The sequence below is a fragment of the Mauremys mutica genome, chromosome 26 (assembly GCF_020497125.1).
Source record: "Mauremys mutica isolate MM-2020 ecotype Southern chromosome 26, ASM2049712v1, whole genome shotgun sequence".
Taxonomy (NCBI): Eukaryota; Metazoa; Chordata; order Testudines; family Geoemydidae; genus Mauremys; species Mauremys mutica.
The window spans coordinates 9,784,741-9,807,495 of record NC_059097.1 but is presented as its reverse complement, the minus strand read 5'-3'; the positions used below and the strand labels follow the sequence as shown (position 1 = coordinate 9,807,495).

Sequence of the window (22,755 nt, the reverse complement as noted above, 5' to 3'; positions counted from 1 at the left end):
TTAGGTGTTTCCAGGAGTTCTCTTGTGTGGGGAATGAGACTAAGGATGCTCACCTTATTTGCTTTTCCATATGGCGGGAACCCTTTGTTCCAAACTCAGTTCCCAGTCCAGTTTGTGGAAAAATACAGTACTAAAATGAAGTTTAGTTTCATGTGGTCTGGTCACAGGCCCTGCTGCGTCATAGTAGCCATGACACATAGGCTGGCTGAAACATTCAGAGGAAGGCTAAGCATCTTCTACAGTCCATTGTCTTTGTTGATGAGCCATCAGCACTGTCTGGCTTCTTCATTGTTGTACCTGAAAGGCTCGTTGTGGGTGTTACCCAGAGTAAGCACATTTGAAATACAGATACAGAGTCAGTATCCATAACTTCAGATACAAACATGATATGTGCACACAAATAGGATAATCATATTCAGCAAATCATAGACTTTTCCAGTGAAAATCACACATGATGCATCTTGTACAAAATACATCATAATTATGTCCTAATCATATTATAACCATACCACTATGATGAATATGGGGTGTAGTGTCAGATAGGGCCTAATTTTCAAGGCATAGGTGTTGGAATGGAACTTCCCCTCTTTGTGGAACAGGAAATAACCCTCCCGCCAGGGCTAGGGACAACTTCCCAGACTCCCAGTACTGGAGCCTGAATCTACTGGCACTTCATTAGTTACCACCAACCCCAATAGTTTGTGGCAACTGCAAAACTTTATCAGTGATGATTTTATACTCTCTTCTAGCTCATGGATAAGAATGTTAAATAGCACAGGGACAAGAACCAATCCCTGCGGGAACCTGCTAGAAAGAAATCCACTCGACCATGGTTCCCCATTTACTATCACAGTTTTTATCTATTTAATGTTATGCCGTGTTTATTTTGTATCATTCTAGTTTTTTTAGTAAAAATATTGTGCTGATCAAGTCATATCTTTACAGAAGTTTAGGTATATTACATCAATACTATTAGCTGCAACCAAACTTTTGATCTCATCCAATAAGGATATCCCGTTAGTTTTGATAGGCTCTATTTTCTCTAAACCTTTGTTAATGGGCACTAATCATATTACCCTTCTTTGATTCTTTATTAATGGATGAAAATCCAGTATGGCTGCACCATTCTCTTGATGAGTATAGATGTCAGACTTCAGGTCTTTTAGAAAGTCTTGGATACAAGTTTATCCGGACCCGCTGATTTAAACATGTCTGATTTTTAATAGCTGCTGTTTAATGTCCTCATGACTTCTTGTCGGAATGGAAAGAGTGTCGTTGTCAACATCTTATGATATGAGTACATCATCTGTTTTTCTCCAAATCCAGGAGAGAAATATTTATTGAGGACTTTTACCTCTTCTGCATTATTTTTGATAATTCTGCCATTTCTATCTAGTAAAGTTTGCACTTAATATACTTTTAAAAACTTCCTTCTTATTGTCATTGATTGGTCATTGATTTCTGATAGCTTTCTTTATCAATTTTCTACAATTCTAACTTTCTAACTTCTGTTCTTTACTATTGACTTCTCCTTTCTTCCATATATTTTATTTGGAGAGTGTTTGCATTCCTACCAGGGAGACACCAGTAGGGTCCAGAGCCAGCCCCATCTCCTATATCAAGCTCTGGCTAGTAGGTATGTGATAAATGTGAAGACCCTGCCTCCGTCTGTCAGCTGGGAGACACAAAGGTTCTCTCTTTCCACCCTCTGATGCCGCCTGGCTGCTGTAGGCAAGGAGGGGTGGGACTCTGTTAACATGTGCCTCCCAGAGCGTCCATTTCCCTGGTGCTGCTGTTCTGTGAGTAGTGGGGTTGTGAGTGGGGCAGCAGGTACTGAGTGTTGCACTCTTGCTCTTTCAGGGGCCGGTGACCTTCGAGGAGGTGGTTGTGCATTTCACCAGGGAGGAATGGGCTCTGCTGGACCCCGCTCAGAGAGCCCTCTACTGGGATGTCATGCAGGAGAACTATGAGACTGTGACCTCGCTGGGGTAAGGAGTCCTGTCCCCTCCGTTCTTGTGAAGGGGAAATGAAGAGTGAAGGTTCATGCCACCCCCCACAACACCATCTGTACTCTAACCTCTACTCTGTCCTGTTGCAGCATCCAGGGCCGGCTCCAAGCACCAGCCTACCAAGCACGTGCTTGGGGCGGTACCTTGGGATGGGGCGGCGATCGGGGTTTGTTTTTGTTGTTTTTGGTTTGGCTAGGCGGCGCTGGGGGGGGCGGGGACTTGGGCGGTGTGACGCGGCGCTGGGGTGGGCGGGGACTTGGGCGGGGCGACGTGGCGCTGGGGGGGCGGGGACTTGGGCGGTGCGATGCGGCGCTGGGGGGGCGGGGTCTTGGGCGGTGCGATGCGGCGCTGGGGGGGCGGGGTCTTGGGCGGTGCGACGCGGCGCTGGGGGGGCGGGGTCTTGGGCGGTGCGAGGCGGCGCTGGGGGGGGCGGGGACTTGGGCTGTGCGAGGCGGCGCGGGGGGGGGCGGGTACTTGGGCGGTGCAACGCGGCGCTGGGGGCGCGATGCAGCACTGGGGGGTGGGGTCTTGGGCGGTGCGATGCGCCGCTGGGGAGGCAGGGACTTGGGGACGTGACGCAGCGCTGGGGGGGTGGGGACTGGGGCGGCGCAACGTGGCACTGGGGGATACGATGCGGCTCGGGGGGGTGGGGACTTGGGCGGCGTGACGCGGCGCTGGGGGGGCGGGGACGTGGGCGGCGTGAAGCGGCGCTGGGGGGGCAGGGACTTGGGCGGCGTCACGCCGCGCTGGGGGGGCAGGGACTTGGGCGGCGTGACGCAGCGCTGGGGGGGTGGGGACTTGGGCGGCACAACGTGGTGCTGGGGGATATGATGCGGCGCTGGGGGTGTGGGGACTTGGGGGACGTGACGCAGCGCTGGGGGGGAGGGGACTTGGGCGGCGCAACGAGGCGCTGGGGGATACGATGCGGCGCTGGGGGGGTGGGGACTTGGGGGACGTGACACAGCGCTGGGGGGGCAGGGACTTGGGGGACGGGACGCAGCGCTGGGGGGGCGGGGACTTGGGCGGCGCGACGCTCAGGGAGGGGTCAGGCGGTGCTCGCGGGCGCAGGGCGGCGCTCCTTTTTTTTTGCTTGGGACGGCAAAACTGTTAGAGCCGGCCCTGGCAGCATCACCCCAATATGCCAGTGACACACACACACGACCAGAGACCCTCCCCTGCTGCAGAACACTTTGGGAACAGAGCACAGGAGCCGTATCGCAGTGTCAAATATCTCCTGTTTGCTCAAGTAAAACTGGGGGTTAGGTCCAGCATAACGAACAGAAGCTTCCTACCCCCGGCCTTCTCTCAAACCCTGAGCCTTCTCTACCCAAACCAGAATGTGCTTGGGATGTAACAAGCAAGCGACTGGAGTCAGAGCTCCGGTCCAGGTTACTTATCACACAGACACTCGGTGCGTCCTTAAATGCTGGCTGGGAGTATCCAGACAGGGGATCTCCAGCAGCAGAACACTGAATCTCACCCAGGATTACAGATGACACAACTCCTCACTGCTCTGGATTGCACCCAGCATGTGAAAATGGCCTAGGTTGGTAGTGACATTTCTTGAGACATGGAGAGTCTTGCTCCCATATCACCAGGTGTAATAACAATAACAGGAAAGGCTGAATATGGAAAACTGATTGTTCAGCTTGCTTTTGACCTGCATCATATTTTGCAATATATTCCAAATAAGGAAATTAACGTGCAACGTATGTGTCATTGTTTGGGGTTTTAAGCTTTAAAAGGCTTGTGTGATTTTTAGCTCAGGGGGACAGTATTCCAATAGCTGTTGCCCCCTGTGCACTTTTAACCAAAAAAAGAGCCTCAGGCTGTGCTGGTTCAAAATCAATCGTGTGGTCATTTTCCACAACAAGTTCAAGTGGTCCCTGTGATGGAATGTAAATGTCTTCTTCCCACCTTCCCCCTGCAGGAGAATGGCTGTTTGACCAGCTGTTCGCCTTGCTGTCTCTGAGGAACTGCTCTGTGGGTGTTCCCCAGAATTGTAACTTTTTCAGTAATATCATACTGTAAAATCTCATAACTTTACATACAGTGTTACTACACGTTTTAACAGGAGGATAATATTCAGTAGGTTATGCGTTTTCAAATGATACCTCACAAGCCATACTGTGTACAAAATTGATCATAATTTTCTAGATGAGTGAACACAGGGGTATAGACTGACACAGTGTCAGTGTGTGTGTGTGTTCCCAGCAGATATGTGGGTATTTCAGTCCCTCATAAGCACAGTGTTCGGCATCTTCAAGGACCTGGGGAACTGGTCCTGGGAATTCACTGGTTTACCAAGTGTGACACTGTATGGAATTGTGAGACACTTTGGTATTAATAATAAAATAATAATTTAATCTGATAAAATTGCAATGAATCATGCTAGATATGCCATGTAAGGTGTCAGTGAAAATGTTATGATTTGCCAAGTATGATAATTTTGTTTCTATGTTTGTATCACCTTTGTATTGTGAATTATAGATATGTAGGGTATATCTGTATTTCCAGACTTGTGCAGTGTTTCTGGTGTCACCCCCAGACATATTGGCATCAACACTGCCTAGCCTGTTTGATGGCCCATTCAGGGTCATCATCTGTACAATGAGCCCATGGAAAGGACCAAGGGGATACACCTATTGAGTCAGCAAAACATGCCGGGGTATGCCTGTGTAATGAGAACTCCAAGGCTTTTCCATGCCACGTGCTGTGAAGCTTGTGTTTGGGACACAGGAAGTACAGGCCACATGGCAAAAGGAATATAAAGGGCAGCTGCATCATCCCCATTTGTCTTCAATCCCCCTTCCTACCTCTGGAGCACCTTCTCTACAAACTGAACCCTGGAACAAAGAACTGAATGACCCATCCAAGCTGTGGATGTGGTCCAGACAGACTTTCAAGCCAGCAACTCACCAGTACTGCTAAGAACCTGATATATCCATTTTGGAATGTATCTGACTGCTTTCCCATTTAACTTCTTTCTGTCTTTCTTTCGTTTAAACCTTTAGTTTAGATGCTAAAGGATTGTCTGGAAGGATGGAATTTTGGGTAATATCCAAACCTATACTGACCTGGTGATGTGGCTGACCCTTTGGGGTCAGAGGAACACTTTGTTTATGTGAGCAGAGTTTTTAAATAACCTCTCACTGTACTGGACCTAGTTGCTGATTGGGAGTCAGAGAACAGGGATGCAATAAAGGGTCGTGTGATTTCTTTTTTCAGCTTCTCGATAACCCATGTGGGGGATCAGAAGCACAGTTGGTGACTGGTCGGTGAGTTTAACTTCAGTGTTAACCAGCAGTTTTGGGAGCATCTACTCTCCCTTTTTCAGCCTGTCCTAACTTTGGCATTTTCAGTGAGAACTGCCCCTGGCCCACCAGGTCACACTAAGCACTGTAGTTAAATTAATAGAATGTTTTTTATGACCAAGTCTTATGAAATCAACTGAACTCCTTTGTTTTCTTTCATCTGAGCAGGCTTTCTAGTTTTCCAGCGTGATGTGATCTCCCAGCTGGAACAAGGGGAAGAGCCATGGGTCCCAGACCTCCAGGGTTCAGAGGAAAGAGAGATCCTGAGATCTCCCTGCACAGGTGAGGAAACATTAAACCACCTCAGAATCTGTAAGTGCCTGAAGGAAACATCTGGGATGCCCAACAAAGCCCTTGGGGAGGTCTCTCAGTTCATTATTGTCCCTAGCAGGGGTCATATCCTCAGGGTAAATATAGTTCATGGATTCCTATAGATCCTAGCAGACACCAGGCAGTAGCTTCCTCCCTTCCCCCTGCGTATTTGGATGGGATGTGAAGGCTGAATTCATCCCCCTCCTCTCTCCTATTTGGGGGAAGAGTTTGGGGGAGTTCAGCTCCTGATTTTTATTTGACCTGTCTTCAGCACTTGTTTTGGTTTGCTCTTCCCCTTTCCATCCCTGTCTGAGGTTTCTGTCTCTGTCACAGCAGGTGATGCAATGGCATGTGAGAAAGAGGAGCAGAATTCTCAGCCTGAAAATGTTGAGCCAGTGGGTAAAAACAGAACATTATCTCAAAGATCGAAAAGGAATGTGTCCAGGAGTCATGAGCAGGGAAAATCGTGGGAGATTCAGCACAGACCAGAAACAGAGCATGGAAACCAGCCAGGGGAGAAAGTGGATAAATTTCTTTCCTGTTGGGGAACTCAGAAGGTCCTCATGGAAACCACAACACAGCAGGATATCCTCGGGCGAAAAAGAAAAAATACATGCAGGGAGTGTGGAAAAACCTTCTCTCACAGCTCAGCCCTTTCTGTACATCAGAGAATCCACACAGGGGACAGGCCCTATGAATGCACTGAGTGTGGGAAAACCTTCAATCGCAGTTCGCACCTTATTAGTCATCAAACAATCCACAGAGGAGAGAGGCCCTATGAATGCCGTGAGTGTGGGAAATGCTTCACTAGCAGCTCAAACCTTTCTCAACATCAGAGAATCCACACAGGGGAGAGGCCCTTTGAATGCCGTGAGTGTGGGAAATGCTTCACTAGCAGCTCAAACCTTTCTCAACATCAGAGAATCCACACAGGGGAGAGGCCCTTTGAATGCAGTGAGTGTGGGAAAAGCTTCACTAGCAGCTCAGACCTTTCTAAACATCAGAGAATCCACACAGGGGAAAGGCCCTATGAATGCCGTGAGTGTAGGAAAACCTTCAATCGCATTTCACACCTTATTAGGCATCAAACAATCCACAGAGGAGAGAGGCCCTATGAATGCCGTGAGTGTCGGAAATGCTTCACTAGCAGCTCGGCCCTTTCTGATCATCAGAGAATCCACACAGGGGAGAGGCCCTTTGAATGCCGTGAGTGTGGGAAACGCTTCACTAGCAGCTCAAACCTTTCTCAACATCAGAGAATCCACACAGGGGAGAGGCCCTTTGAATGCAGTGAGTGTGGGAAAAGCTTCACTAGCAGCTCAGACCTTTCTCAACATCAGAGAAACCACACAGGGGAGAGGACCTTTGAATGCCGTGAGTGTGGGAAATGCTTCACTAGCAGCTCAAACCTTTCTCAACATCAGAGAATCCACACGGGGGAGAGGCCCTTTGAATGCCGTGAGTGTGGGAAAAGCTTCACTCAAAGATCAGTCCTTTCTAGACATCAGAGAATCCACACAGGGGACAGGCCCTATGAATGCACTGAGTGCGGGAAAACCTTCAATCGCAGTTCGCACCTTATTAGGCATCAAACAATCCACGAGGAGAGAGGCCCTATGAATGCCGTGAGTGTGGGAAATGCTTCACTAGCAGCTCAAACCTTAGATTTAATTTACCCTGGTTCCTCAACTGTTGCTACAGCTCTAGTACCCATCAATCCAAAGACTGAGAGAAATGGAGAGTTCCAACCATTGTCCTTTTAGTATCTTATTGTTCCTCTCTCTGTTTTTTGTGCTGGCCTTTCTATTCTATCATTTTCTGCCTTTGTTTAGTTGGTAACAGTTGGTTTCCATCACTCACGTTTGTTTGTTTAAATCTCTATCCGTTGTTAAATAAATTTTTTGCTTGTTCGATAACTGTACTCAGGTGCTGTGTGAGATACAGTAGCAATGGCCCACAGTAAAACTAGTAACCTGGGATACTTGGGGAAGAGAGGATCTGGGATTTCACCGGGTATCTGGTGATCCGGGCTGGACCCCAGAGGGGGACACATTGAAGGAACTCAAGGGTTAAGGTGGCTGCTGTAGCTCAGAGGAGGGTCCTTGAGTTCCAGCAAGCTGGTGAGTTTGGTCACTAACATCCAGCTGCCAAATGCAAAACTCCCTCTTCCTTGTGGCAGGTGGCAACAAGGAGACTCATAGTCCTCAGCACCCTGAGAAGGGTCACAATGTGTCTCTATGTTGATCCACCTGTCAAATTCACACAGGGAAAGCTCCTGATAGCACAAAACTCTGCCCTATGAAATCATGGAACATGTGCTCTTTGCTCTGTGAAAGCATGTAAAGAATCCAAGCGCTGGAGGACAGGGTTTGGGTCCAGAGTGACCTAGACAAATTGGAGGATTGGGCCAAAAGAAATCTGAGGAGGTTCAACAAGGAGAAGTGCAGAGTCCTGCACTTAGGACGGAAGAATCCCAGGCACTGCCACAGACTGGGGACTGACGGAGTGAGGGGGGATTTGATAGCAGCCTTCAAGTACCTGAAAGAGCAGCAGTGTGGGCTTTCTTCTGGCCACTTTTGCTGGGCTGGGCAGGCGTCCTGGAGGCCTTTCCAGAAGAGCATTGGGAACTGAGTTAGAAAAACCAATGTGAAAAACAGAACCTCAGGTTTAGACTCATTTATTTATAATATTAAATCTTCAATTCTAGTGTCACAGTCAATACAATTTCTTCAGCCTGATAGTTGCCCAAAGAGAAACTTAACTTCTCTCCAAAGGGAGTGGAGAGAAAGCACTTTTCAGAGTCCAAGAGAGACAAGGCGGGTGAGGGTAAGAGCTTGCAGAGGACCAACCTCTGTTGGTGAAAGAGACAAGCTGTGGAGCTAACCCCACACACTTCTTCAGTTCTGTGTAGCCTGGAAGGTCGTCTCTTCCGTAACCAGCAGTTAGAACATAAGAACAGCCACACTGAGTCGGACCAGTTCATCTAGCCCACTCTCCCGAAAGTGGCCAATGCCCGGCACCCCAGAGGACCCCTGGAACCAACATGGATACAACAACACCGCAAACAAGGTTAAAAGTCAATGCACATGGAGAAGGATCTTGTTTCATTCCTTATGTCCTAGTCCCATCATGTGGCCATTTCCTTTTCTTCCTTTCTGTTAAAAGCTTTGGTGTTTTGCACAGAAACATTATTTCCCCAGGAGAGACCCAGGAGTGGGGGCTGCATTCCTGTGCCAAACAGTCACTGGAAGGGGGCAGACAAAGACCTTTAGGACGAGGCGTCCGTCACTGTCAAAAGATCATCTTCCTCCTGCAGGTCACTGGCAGCCTGAATTTGTTCCTTATCCTCCCATAGTCTGGGGGCTGGAATCAGCACTACCCAGCCCCTCCGTATGTAGCAGGAACAAACACAAAACTGGTCTTTGAAACAAGCTGTCCCCTTCCTTCTCAGGGAAGATTTTTCAGTGATTGAAGTTGAGCTTCAGTTCCCCTCTCCTAGGGGCGGGGCAGGTGTGGGGCCAGCTCCCAATGAGATCTGTTTTCACCATTGCCCCCTTTCAGTCACTCTGGGATGGTAACTCTGCTCCCAGCTGTCAGGCAGCTTCCAGCCCATCCACCCTACTCACTAACTCTGTGGTCATGTGTCACCCCCTTTGCCAGCACACAGAGCCTGCAGGAAATCTACTCTTACCAGACCCATTGGTGGTATAGTGGTGTGCATAGGTGTCTTCCAAGCAATTCATCTGGGTTTGATCCCCAGCCAATGCGATAATGGCTTTTCTCTTCTGTTGTTTCCTCATCTGGAAGTGGTTTAATTTCAGTCACATTGTGTAACAATCACATTATCTATAGAATGAGACAATAAATGTGTCAAAGTCCAGAAGGTCATACAGGCTGGAGGCACACAAGGGGCTGGAATGTGTCATCTGAGAAAGACAGAACACTTGGAAACCTGCATCTCCCATCCCCTGGCCTTGCGTATTATGATTCCAGCTGCGTGAGCTGTTTGTAGGATGTTCCGGCATGGTGGGGAAATAAAGTTTTCAGTCAGTTTTTGCTCCTGCAGGTTCCTTTGCTGTTACAGTTATAATGACATGAACAAAAGGGAAGCAAAATAAACATAACCCCCAATTGTAATACAGGTGGGGAAAGAGAAGATCACGGTTAAGCCAAATACGTCAAAATAAAAATTAATACAAAAAAGGGGAGGGGGGAAGAGATCAGGTATGTGGAGATCCCCTTGATATTTCAACGCACATTGTTAGAATCAAAGTTCAGACTTGACACTGGAAAACCTGCAACTACCTGTCTCTGTGAACACCTGTGATGAGCAAGATGGAGTTGGGACACCTGTTCTGCTTCAATCATTTATTGTCTCTCTGTTCTCTCCTTCTTCTCCCCCCAATTCCTCGTCTCCAATGTCTCTGCCTTTCTCCTCTTGCTCAATCTCCCCTGCCCTTTCCAGGAACTCACAGTCTACAGCATTTAGGACAAGCCAGAGCTCCCATGTTCTGCACATGAGCCTGTGTCAGAGGACGTGGGACCCCGGTCAGAACCAGTCACCAGAACAATATGACCCTTTATGGGTGACTTCTCTGCCTGCTCTGCAATTTACACACACCCCCACTGAAGGGGGTGGGGTACAGCTCTGACTGAGAGGCCCCACAGGAGAAATTTCAGCCCAAAGACAAATTTGTGTGAAATGCTGAGAAGTGAAGAGCCCCCTTCCCCTCCCCCCAAAGCCCCAGAACTCTAGTGTCACCCCCATGGCACCAGCACAGGGAACCCAGTGAGATGGGGTTACAGAATACAAGGGGGAGGGAGCAGGGGAGAGAGGTGACAGGGACTCTCTCTCTTTCCTTCTCTTGTCACTTTCTGTTCTTCTCTTTCCTTCCAGGAACTGCAGTCACAGCAGGGAGGGGTTTGTCTCCGTGTCTGTCACAGAGGTGGTGGAAGTGACGGATTCTGTGACTTCATGCTATCTCTGTGACTTCTGCAGTGAGCACAGTGGCTGACTCCAGGGCCACTCAATCAACTGGCTCCGGGGACCGCCCAAACAGCGGCCCCAGTGGACCCAGGGGCAGCAGGAGCAGCCGCAGCTCGGTGGCCCCCGGCAGCACTTCTGGGGTGGCCAGAGCAGCAGCTGGCCCCCTGGGGCTTCCCCCTGCCCTAGCAGCAGCTGGGGTGGCAGCGGCTCTCAGGGCTTCTCCCCTAGTAGCTGGTGCTCATTAGCCATCAGTTAAATCAACACGCTTCCCCCTGCAAGTGGATTTAGCCCAGGACCCTCAGAGTCAGCAGCTCTTACACCCCCCACTGAGCTCTCTGGTCAAGTGTCCTAGTGCCGGGAGCCTCCTGTTTAGATTCTAAAATAGCATTTTTGCACCAGGGGGGCTGAAATTTTGGACTGGACATTGTAGCTCCACTGTTATTTTATAGAATTGCTTCAAAACAGCAAGTGTAGAAAGTCTCCTAAGTGCCAGGCTCTCTGCCATGGAAACAGCTGCCCCTGCTCTCCAGGAGTCTCTGCGTTCCACCCAGCAACGTACACACCTGCTCTGCACTGAAGGGGGGTCAGACAGTGACGGTAATGCAAATCTTCAGACTATCAACCCAGGTCCCTTTCTTTAACCCAGGACGTGCCAGTCACCTGTTAGCCATGGCGTTATCTTCATCTTCAAATACCTCTCAGGACATTGAACAGAGGAAGTGAAACCCCCTCCCCCGAATGGCTCCCTGTTGAGGCGTTGTACCGGACCTGCCCCTGGAGACTGTCTGGTTTTATACTCTTAGAGCTTTTTCTCTTCAAACCCCTTATCCCAATCTCTGGGCCAACCTCTGCATTTCAGAGTTTAGAATTTACTCTCATCACCCTCCTATGGCACTTTCCTTGTGAATTGGGCAAAGCAAGTAGGGGAAACTCCATGGCTAATGAAAACCAATGCTCTGGGTGAGGCCTGAACTCACACCCACAGCTGTATTTCCCCCTGCATGAGCCACTATAGGTGCTTATTAGACAAACTTGGGCTGTAGGTGGTTATGTGTGTCTGTGCTTCACCACTTTAGCTGCTCTGTGAAAAGCTGATGGTTCAAACAGCAGCTGGTGGGTTTTTGTTTTGTTTTAAGCAATTAGAGTCTAGTACATTTTAACAGGCAGAAAATGTCCTATTCTGGTATAGCCCCATTTGACTCCTTCTGTCCATCTTCTTCCTTCCCCCTCAGTGTCTTTCCTTCCCCACTGGGGACATGCAGAGATGAACCCCCGTCAGTCTGTGTCACAGAGAGTCTGTATCTCCTAAGGAATGTGGGTGAAGGATTCCAGCTGAATTAACGCCGCTCACCTGGGTTAGAAACATTTGTTTCTTTCGAGCACATAGTGGGAAATGGGACATTAATTCAGACCCAGGAGGCAAGGCAGAGGCTTCATGCTCTTGATCTCCAGGAAGGGAGAGAGGATCCCCAGGAAGGAACAGAGCTTCCTTTAGACTCAAGCTGGGTCTCCTGGAAGTTGGAAAAGACCCTTGGTCACTGAGGATCTCATGGGATCGCGCTGCTCCAGAGGCTCCAGAGTCCTGGGTGCGGGGAGGGTGTCACTGCACAGTCTGAAATGGAAGGGAGGACCCTGGAAGGGAAGGGGAGGAACAGAAAATGGAGAGGAATGAAACAGAATAAACGCCTCTTCTCTCTCCCCTCCCCGACCCAGCAAGAACTGTTATCAGTGGGGAAACTCCCCACGATGAATGGCAGAGACCACAGAGACATTTGCCTCATGCTGAGAAGTAAGGTGACCAGACACCAAGTGTGAAAAATCAGAGAGCTTCCCCAGATGCATTGGTGGTATAGTGGTGAGCATAGCTGCCTTCCACGCAGTTGACCTGGGTTCGATTCCCAGCCAATGCAATGATGTGATGATTCCTCCACTGGGAATTGGTTTAATTTCAGTCACGTTGTATCAGTTTATCAATGGAATGAAAGAATCAGTATCCCAAATCCCAACAGGTCATTAAACACCCAGTGGAGGAAGAAAGGGGTGGGACTATATAATGAACAGTTGGAGTCATCCTGGTATTACAATGCTTGGTTTATTTTTTTTTTAATTCCTTTACTTCCCTCTCCCTTTTAGACTCAGAGCCTTTAAGGTCAGAAGGGACCAGTGTGATCATCTAGTCCGACCTGCTGCACCTTGCAGGCCAAAAGACCCCACCCACCCACTCCTGGAATAGACCCGGGAGGGGAGGAAGCTCCGTGCTCTGCCCCTACCCCAGGCAGCACATGGAGGCCCTCTGCTCCCCTCCCCCAACGGGTGTGCAGAGATGTGCCAGCAGCACTAAGGTGGCTCCCTGCCCACTCTACCTCCGTCCCTCCGTGCCGCTCTCAGAAGTGGCTGGCATGTCCCAGCATCCCCTGGGGTGGGGGGAGTGTCTCCACGTGCTGCCCTTGCCCCGAGCACCGACTCTGCAGCTCCCATTGGCCAGGAACTGTAGCCAATGGGAGCTCTGGAGGCAGCACCTGCAGACAGCAGCACATGGAGATCCCCTGGCCCCACTCATCTAGGAGCTGCTGCCAGAGGCTTGTGTGTACCGGTCACTTTGGGAGCTGCACCACCCCTCCTGCACCCCACCCCCACCCCCACCCCCAGCGCAGAGCCCACACCCAAATTTCCTCCCAGTGCTTTGCTTGTCGTCCTTTCACCAGAACCATCCTTCTTCTCCTGGGCTGCAAGTAGCCACCCCTGGGAAGCCAAGAGGCAGGCACAGGATTCTGCCAGGTAAGTGTCCCACAGCGCCGTGATGGACAGTGCGATGAAGGTAAGTCTTCCTGAGGCACAATGAACTGCAACGCAGCAAACCACTGGCCAGGCGGTCCGGGCGAAGGGCATTCACTGGAGGTACAAGCTTGTGAGTGACTCCTGAACACAGGGCCCCTTCCCCTTTTAAGGACCTGCTCCTCATGGCCTGCGACTAGAGATGACTTGGCTGCATCTGGTGGGTCACACTCCACCTTGGGCAGTGTCCATGCTCTGGGTGTGTGATCGCTGCCTAATGAGAGTCCCAGACACCTTGTCTATCTAGCAGCTCTTCTGATCTTCCAGCTGTTCAACCAGCCCCTTCATCCCACAAGCATTGCAGGAGGGAGCGGGAGGGGGAGGGGGAAAGCCACTTCACAGGCATTCAGAGAGGGAGAGGAGACAAAAATGGGAATGGGGGAAGTATAACAGACCTATTGAGCATAGAAATCACTGCTGCTCCTACAACAGCAGGGACAGGCCACTAGGAGCTGGGAAAAATTAAGCCCTCATGTTTCTGCCTGATTTTGAACCAGGGACCTTTTGCGTGTTAGGCAAATGTGATAACCACTACACTACAGAAACTCTGTTGCAGGGTTCTGCCCCTCCCTTCATAAGAATAGAAGATTGGCCAGACTGGGTCAGACCAAAGGTCCATCCAACCCCATATCCTGTCTGCCAACAGTGGCCAATGCCAGGTGCCCCAGAGGGACTGAACCTAACAGGTAATGATCAAGTGATCTCTCTCCTGCCATCCATCTCCACCCTCTGACAAACAGAGGCTTGGGATACCATTCCTTACCCAGGCTGCCTAATAGCCCTTAATGGACTTCACCTCCATGAATTTATCTGCAAAAATAATGAGTACTTGTGGCACCTTAGAGACTAACAAATTTATTTGAGCATAAGCTTTCGTGGGCTAAAATCCACTTAATCAGATGCATGCAGTGGAAAATACAGCAGGAAGATATATATATACACAGAGAACATGAAAAAATGGGTGTTGCCATCCACACTATAATGAGAGTGAGCAGTTAAGGTGAGCTATTATCAGCAGGAGAAAAAAACCTGTAGTGACAATCAGGATGGCCCATTTCCAACAGTTGGCAAGAAGGTGTGAGTAACAGTAGGGGGACAAATAAAGATGGGGAAATAGTTTTACTTTGTGTAATGACCCACCCACTCCCAGTCTTTATTCAAGCCTAATTTAATGGTGTCCAGTTTGCAAATTAATTCCAATTCAGCATCTCTCGTGGGAGTCTGTTGTTGAAGGTTTTTTGTTGTAATATTGCGACTTTCAGGTCTGTAATCGAGTGACCAGGGAGATTGAAGTGTTCTCTGGCTGTGTTTGAATATTATAATTCTTGATGTCTGATTTGTGTCCATTTATTCTTTTATGTAGAGACTCTCTGGTTTGGCCAATGTAAATGGCAGAGAGGCATTGCTGGCACATGATGGCACATATCACATTGGTAGATGTGCAGGTGAATGAGCCCCTGATGGCATGGCTGATGTGATTAGGTCCTATGATGGTGTCCCCTGAACAGATATGGGGAGAGAGTTGGCAATGGGCTTTGTTGCAAGGATAGTTTCCTGGGTTAGTGTTTTTGTTCTGTGGTTGCTGGTAAGTATTTGCTTCAGGTTGGGTGGCTGTCAGTAAGCAAGGACTGACCTGTCTCCCAAGATCTGTGAGAGTGAGGGATTGTCCTTCAGGACGGGTTGTAGATCCTTGATGATGCACTGGAGAGGTTTTAGTTGGGGGCTGAAGGTGACGGCTAGTGGGGTTCTGTTCCTTTCTTTGTTGGGCCTGTCCTGTAGTAGGTGACTTCTGGGTACTCTTCTGGCTCTGTCAATCTGCTTCTTCACTTCAGCTGGTGGGTACTGTAGTTGTAAGAACGCTTGATAGAGATCTTGTAGGTGTTTGTCTCTATCTGAGGGGTTGGAGCAAATGCGGTTGTATCTTAGAGCTTGGCTGTAGACAATGGATTGTGTGATGTGGTCTGGATGAAAGCTGGAGACATGTAGGTAAGTATAGCGTTCAGTATGTTTCCGGTATAGGATGGTGTTTATGTGACCATCGCTTATTAGCACAGTAGTGTCCAGGAAGTGGATCTCTTGTGTGGACTGGTCCAGGCAGAGGTTGTAGGTGGGATGGAAATTGTTGAAATCATGGTGGAATTCCTCAAGGGTTTTCTTTTCCATGGGACCAGATGATGAAGATGTCATCAGTGTAGCACAAGGAGAGTAGGGGCATTAGGGGACGAGAGCTGAGGAAGCGTTGTTCTAAGTCACCCATAAAAATGTTGGCATACTGTGGGGCCATGTGAGTACCCATAGCAGTGCCGCTGACTTGAAGGTACACATTGTCCCCAAATGTGAAATAGTTATGGGTGAGGACAAAGTCACAAAGTTCAGCTGTGACATTATCGGGGACACTGTTCCTGACGGCTTGTAGTCCATCTTTGTGTGGAATGATGATGGAGCGTCTACATAGCCAGACAATCCTGCTGTCAGGGTGCCAATGCCTGAGATGATGGGGCGTCCAGGATTTCCAGGTTTATGGATCTTGGGTAGCAGATAGAATAACCCTGGTTGGGGTTCTAGACTGTCTTATTGCCAAGGGATAGAGAAACTCGGCCAGCAGCAGGGGGTGCATAACACCGCCCTAGTGTGGGGTTGACAGCGCCTCCGGGATCCTGACACCCCTATTGGTTCCACTGCTGGTTGTTTTCCTTTTCTGGTGAGACTCTGGGCAAGTTGCTCCCCCCTCTAGGGCTCCGTCCCCAGCAGGCAAATGGGGATTTCGTACCTTCCCGCTATTGGAAAGTGCTGGGAGAATCCCCCAGCCAAAGCTGCTCTGACAGCGCTAAGCAGCATCTGACCATTCAAGGTCGGAGCGCACTGCCCAGGAGGAGGAGTGTCTGGCTCTGGGGTTTCACTTCAGCCCAGTCTAGAGAGAGGGGCCCAGCCATGGGGTTTGGCTCAAGAAGACCAAGTCTCCAATTCGTTAAGGGCGTTTTGAATTCCAGTCCTCAGCTCCAAAGTGCTTGGTGTCAGTTGCACATTTTAGAAGCATGATCTCCACTCCATTTTCCAAATCATTCATGAAACTATTGACTAGTACCGGACCCCAGACTGATCCCTGCAGGACCCACTAGGTGCACCCTCTCCGTTGGGCAGCCAAACCTGGAGAAGGGCTCCTGGAGTCTGGGCTTTCAACCAGCTCTGCACCCACATGACACTGATTGCATCTAGACCGCATTTCCCTGGTTTGCTTGTGAGAATGTCCTGCGGGACTGTATCAAAAGCCATAGTATTCCCAAGATAGATCCCATCTACTGTTTACCCACCTCCACTAGGCCCGGAACCCTGCCAAAGAAGGAAAGAGGATTGGTTTGGGATGATTTGTTCTTGACAAATCCATGCTCACTTGTCCTAAGAACCAAATTCTCCTGTAGGTGCTGCTGACAAACTGTTTAAGAATGTATTCCAGTATCTCTCCAGCTATGGAAGTGAGGCTGGCTAGTCTGTAAGTCCCAGGGGTCTCTTTGTTCCCCTTTGAAAGATAGGTCCTGTCTTGTTCATGGATGGAAGATGTTCTTTTTCAGGGATCTCAGATGAGAACTGGGGTACAACACTTGGTTTGTTAAGGCCACAAAAATGGAGGCAGGAACCTCTTCTCTCCTGCTGGCAAAGAACCCCAGGTACCTAAAAGACAGGGACTCACATCCCTGAATGGGCTTTAAGAAAGGCAATGGTTAAAAATTTTGGCCCCGACCATTTCTTGTTTCCGCAGACTAGACATTTTAGCAAACTTTAGAATTCCTTGGTGCTAAACACCATGAAACTCCCCTTTCTCCTTCACAGAGGGCTTTATCGCCCCTTATCTCACTCAGGCTCACGACTGCCCAGAGCTCGAAAACTGTCCCTGTTCCCATTGGGCAGATGGGGAGGAGCCTGAGGTATAGAGAAGGGAAGTGACCTGTCACCAGATGGATCAGACTGAACAGGTTTCAGACCTCGAGGAGGCTCTTACCGTCTAAACAGGGACGGCTGTTTTCTAGTAAAATCACTAAAAGGGAAGGAGAAAACTCGAAAGAGGTTCCTCCTGGCGCTCACGTCCGTGAACCCGAATACTCTCTCAGTCCTCAAAGAGAGACCTGGAGAAGGAGACTTGCTGAAGCAAAGCCACAGGGGTCTCTGAGGTTTCCCTGGCCCCTCGCCCCTGTCCTGCCTGGCTGATGTCAGCATCTCTCTGTGAGGTCACCACCTCCCCACCGCCTTGGACCAATAGGCTGAGGTCCTGCCAAAGGCCTTTGTGATGTCACTGCCGCACCCCTCCCTTGCTGGGCTAATGTCCTGCCCCTGGCCAGGCACTTTGGAGGTTTCAGCTACTCCCTGTGGATCACCCCACTCAAGGAGCGTTCGTTCTAGGCAGCAAGCCGGCTAGACAGGGAAACATCAGACGCTGCTCCCAATGCTACACTCAGTTTTTCAGAAATTAGTCGACTTTATGGCCAGAAGAGACCATTAGAGCATCTAATCTGACCTCCTGCATATCACAGGCCTCCCGTATGACACAAGAGCTACTTTGGGGGCAAACACATTCCAGAAAGGCATCTAGTCTTCATGAAATGACATCAGGAGATGGAGAATCCTCCACTTTCCTTGGTAGCTTGTTCCTGTGGTGAACCATCCTCGCTGTTGAATTTTTGTGCCTTAGTTGTAATATGAATTTGTCTCTTTTCACCTTCCAGCCATTGGGTCTTGTTATGCCTTTCTCTGCTAGATTAAAGAGCCCTTTAATATTCAATATTTTCTCTCCATTAAGGCACTTCAACACTTCAATGAAGTCACCTTTCAATCTTCTTTTGATAAGCTAAGCAGGTTGAGCTCTTTCAATAGCTCACTAGAAGGCATTTTTCTTCAGCCCTCAGAACATTTGGTGGCTCTTTTCTGCCCCAGCTCCAATTTCACAACATCTTTTTCAAATGAGGACACCAAAACTGGAGGCAGTATTCCAGTATCAGTCTCACTGATGCCGTGTCACCTCCTGTGACGTTATTGACATAATCTGTAACCGTATAGATCACCGTTGCGACCGCTGTTCTACTTGTAGCCAATATTGTAGAAAGGTTGTCGCGTAAGGGGTCTATGGAGAGGTTCTGATTGGCTGATTATAATTATGCTATTTCTAGATGTGTATCATTTTTATAGTTGACATTATGAATTCCTGCTCATTTCCCCACTGGCTGGAGCATGGCTAGAGTGTGTCTGTGGTTAATGATGTTGTTGTAGATCGTTCGTTTCCTGCCTTGGCAATTCACACAGTCCCTTTTCCCAACATATCTCCAGCACATCATTAGTTCCAATAACAGGGGCAGGTTTTCTCTGGGGCACTGAGATTTTTTGGGGAGTTGGTGGCTCCTTTCTTTCCTCACCCTGGAGTAAACTCAGCTTTTTATTCCATGGTTCATGTTTTATGGAATAAGAACATCAGCATGATGAAAGAGGAGAGGGAATATCTCACTGCCAGGGCTGAAGGTAGCCACGTCCCCTCTGTCTGACAGTTGCCATTGCAGGAGAGAAGGTTTCAATGGAATCGAATGCCCTGGCTCAGACAAGAGACACAGGGAGGTTTTGCTGTTCATGGATCCATGCAAAGGAAATTGTGTCTCTGTGTGAAACTGAGGAGGGACATGAAACGCCCACAGGGTGGCGCAATACCCTAAGCTAAGGCAGGAGGGTGAAGGAATGGGGCTGAGGAATGACTGAAGTGGACTCACCTGGGATTGAAATGACATTTGTTTCTGTCAGGCAGTGAGAAATGTGACATTAATTCAGATGCAGGGTTGAGGCTTCTTAGCTCCTTGTAGAACTTGAACTTGATTTCCCAGAAGGGAGAAAGGGAAAGTCTGGGGCGGCCTTGAGTCCCTGGCTGGGTCTCCTGGGCAGTGGAAAACATCCCTTGTTTGGCCCTGCCAAGGGGATCGTGGAGGCTGAAACATCCCTCGGCTTGGATCAAAGGGGGAGTTGGATGGAATTTATCACACAACCCTCCCTGCTCCCCAGAGCCCCACGGGGAGAAGCTAGAGAAGGGGGAGTCATTCCTCCCCTGCGCTCCCAGAAGAGCTGCTAGCAGGGCCACCCAGAGGGGGGGGCAAGTGGGGCAATTTGCCCCAGGCCCTGGGTCTTGCAGGGGCCCCCACAAGCAGGAGCGTAGCTGGGGGCAGCAGGGGGGGCTGCCGCTCCCCCACTGAGCACATTCCCCCAAAGTGGTGCCTTAGTAGGAGGAGAGGGGCAGTGGCTGGTGGCACAGGAGTGGGTGCAGGGGTTAGGGGTGAAGGGGGTGCAGGAGAGGGGCAGTGGCTGGTGGCACAGGAGGGGGTGCAGGGGTTAGGGGTGAAGGGGGTGCAGGAGAGGGGCAGTGGCTGGGGGCACAGGAGGGGGAGCAGGGGTTAGGGGGGGGTTCAGGAGAGGGGCAGTGTCTCGGGGCAGAGGAGGGGCACAGGGGTTAGGGGTGAAGGGGGTGCAGGAGAGGGGCAGTTGCTGGTGGCACAGGAGGGGGTGCAGGGGTTAGGGGTGAAGGGGTGCAGGAGAGGGGCAGTGGCTGGTGGCACAGGATGAGGGGCACGGGTTAGGAGTGAAGGGGGTACAGGAGAGGGGCAGTGGCTGGTGGCACAGGAGGGGGCGCAGGGGTTAGGGGTGTAGGGGGTACAGGAGAGGGGCAGTGGCTGGGAGCACAGGAGGGGCACAGGGGTTAGGGATGAAGGGGGTGCAGGAGAGGGGCAGTGGCTGGTGGCACAGGATGGGGTGCACGGGTTAGGAGTGAAGGGGGTGCAGGAGAGGGGCAGTGGCTGGTGGCACAGGAGGAGGTGCAGGGGTTAGGGGTGAAGGGGGTACAGGAGAGGGGCAGTGGCTGGTGGCACAGGAGGGGCACAGGGGTTAGGGGTGAAGGGGGTGCAGGAGAGGGGCAGTGGCTGGTGGCACAGGAGTTGGTGCAGGGGTTAGGGGTGAAGGGGGTGCAGGAGAGGGGCAGTGGCTGGTGGCAGAGGAGGGGGTGCAGGGGTTAGGAGTGAAGGGGGTGCAGGAGAGGGGCAGTGGCTGGTGGCACAGGAGGAGGTGCAGGGGTTAGGGGTGAAGGGGGTACAGGAGAGGGGCAGTGGCTGGTGGCACAGGAGGAGGTGCAGGGGTTAGGGGTGAAGGGGGTACAGGAGAGGGGCAGTGGCTGGTGGCACAGGAGGGGCACAGGGGGTAGGGGTGAAGGGGGTGCAGGAGAGGGGCAGTGGCTGGTGGCACAGGAGAGGGTGCAGGGGTTAGGGGTGAAGGGGTGCAGGAGAGGGGCAGTGGCTGGTGGCACAGGAGGAGGTGCAGGGGTTAGGGGTGAAGGGGGTACAGGAGAGGGGCAGTGGCTGGGGGCACAGGAGGGGCACAGGGGTTAGGGGTGAAGGGGGTGCAGGAGGGGGCAGTGGCTGGTGGCACAGGAGGGGGCACAGGGGTTAGGGGTGAAGGGGGGCAGGAGGTGGCAGTGGCTGGGGGCACAGGAGGGGGCGCTGGGGTTAGGGGTGAAGGGGGTGCAGGAGAGGGGCAGTTGCTGGTGGCACAGGAGGGGGTGCAGGGGTTAGGGGTGAAGGGGTGCAGGAGAGGGGCAGTGGCTGGTGGCACAGGAGGTGGCGCAGGGGTTAGGGGTGAAGGGGGTACAGGAGAGGGGCAGTGGCTGGTGGCACAGGAGGGGGCGCAGGGGTTAGGGGTGAAGGGGGTGCAGTAGAGGGGCAGTGGCTGGTGGCGCAGGAGGGGGTGCAGGGGTTAGGGGTGAAGGGGGTGCAGGAGGGAGCAGTGGCTGGGGGCACAGGAGGGGGCACAGGGGTTAGGGTGAAGGGGGTGCAGGAGAGGGGCAGTGGCTGATGGCACAGGAGGGGGCACAGGGGTTAGGGTGAAGGGGGTGCAGGAGAGGGGCAGTGGCTGGTGGCACAGGAGGGGGTGCAGGGGTTAGGAGCAGGGAGGAGCAGGGGGCAGCAATGCCAGCTGCTCCATGCACACAGGTCAGTGTCCCCATGTGGTGCAGGAGGGGGGCACAGGGGTTGGGGTGAAGGGGGTGCAGGAGAGGGGCAGTGGCTGGTGGCGCAGGAGGGGGTGCAGGGGTTGGGGTGAAGGGGGTGCAGGAGGGGGCAGTGGCTGGGGACACAGGAGGGAACACAGGGGTTAGGGTGAAGGGGGTGCAGGAGAGGGGCAGTGGCTGGTGGCACAGGAGGGGGTGCAGGGGTTAGGAGCAGGGAGGAGCAGGGGGCAGCAATGCCAGCTGCTCCATGCACACAGGTCAGTGTCCCCATGTGGTGCAGGAGGGGGCACAGGTGTTAGGGTGAAGGGGTGCAGGAGAGGAGCAGTGGCTGGGGGCACAGGAGGGGGGCACAGGGGTTGGGGTAAAGGGGGGCAGGAGAGTGGCAGTGGCTGGGGCACAGGAGGGGGGCACAGGGGTTGGGGTGAAGGGGATGCAGGAGAGGGGCAGTGGCTGGTGGCACAGGAGGGGGCACAGGGCTTAGGGTGAAGGGGGTGCAGGAGAGGGGCAGTGGCTGGTGGCACAGGAGAGGGTGCAGGGGTTAGGAGTGAAGGGGGTGCAGGAGAGGGGCAGTGGCTGGGGGCACAGGAGGGGGTGCAGGGGTTGGGGTGAAGGGGGTGCAGGAGAGGGGCAGTGGCTGGTGGCACAGGAGGGGCAGATCAGCCCTGAGCCAGGTCTCTGTGCTGCAAATTATTCCAGCGTCTGGGAAGGAAAGCGCAGCAGCCCACAGCTCCAGCTCTGGCAGCTCTTTGCTCTCACTGGGATAGGAGACAACAAGTCTATCACTGCTCAGCAGGGTGACCAGATGTCCTGATTTTGTAGGCACAGTCCTGATATTTGGGGCTCTGTCTTCTATAGGCACCAATTACCCCCCACCCTCCCTCCTGGTTTTTCACACTTGGTGTCTGGTCACCCTACTGCTCAGTGTGAGGCGAATGTCTCTGTGTTCTCTGCCATTCATGGTGGGGAGTTTCCCCACTGATAACATTTCTTGCTGGGTCAGGGAGGGGAGAGAGAAGACGGGTTTGCTCTGTTTCATTCCTCTCCATTTTCTGTTCCTCCCATTCCCTTCCAGGGTCCTCCCTTCCATTTCAGGCTGTGCAGTGACACCCTCCCCGTACCCAGGACTCTTGAGCCTCTGGAGCAGCACGATCCCATGAGATCCTCAGTGACCAAGAGTCTTTTCCAACTTCCAGGAGACCCCAGCTTGAGACTAAAGGAAGCTCTGTTCCTTCCTGGGGATCCTCTCTCCCTTCCTGGAGATCAAGATCATGAAGCCTC

The 22,755-nt window shown here is 51.6% G+C and overlaps 2 non-coding genes and 2 pseudogenes across 2 annotated transcripts; 2 read left to right on the top strand and 2 right to left on the bottom strand.

Moving 5' to 3' along the window:
• LOC123356633 overlaps positions 1-22,755 on the bottom strand; it is a 584,020-nt pseudogene that overhangs the window by 375,213 nt on the left and 186,052 nt on the right.
• LOC123356690 lies at positions 6,223-7,265 on the top strand (annotated as a pseudogene).
• TRNAG-UCC lies at positions 12,461-12,532 on the top strand. Its single transcript has one exon. It is a non-coding gene; the product is annotated as a tRNA-Gly (tRNA).
• Positions 13,931-14,003, bottom strand: TRNAV-AAC. The gene has a single exon. It is a non-coding gene; the product is annotated as a tRNA-Val (tRNA).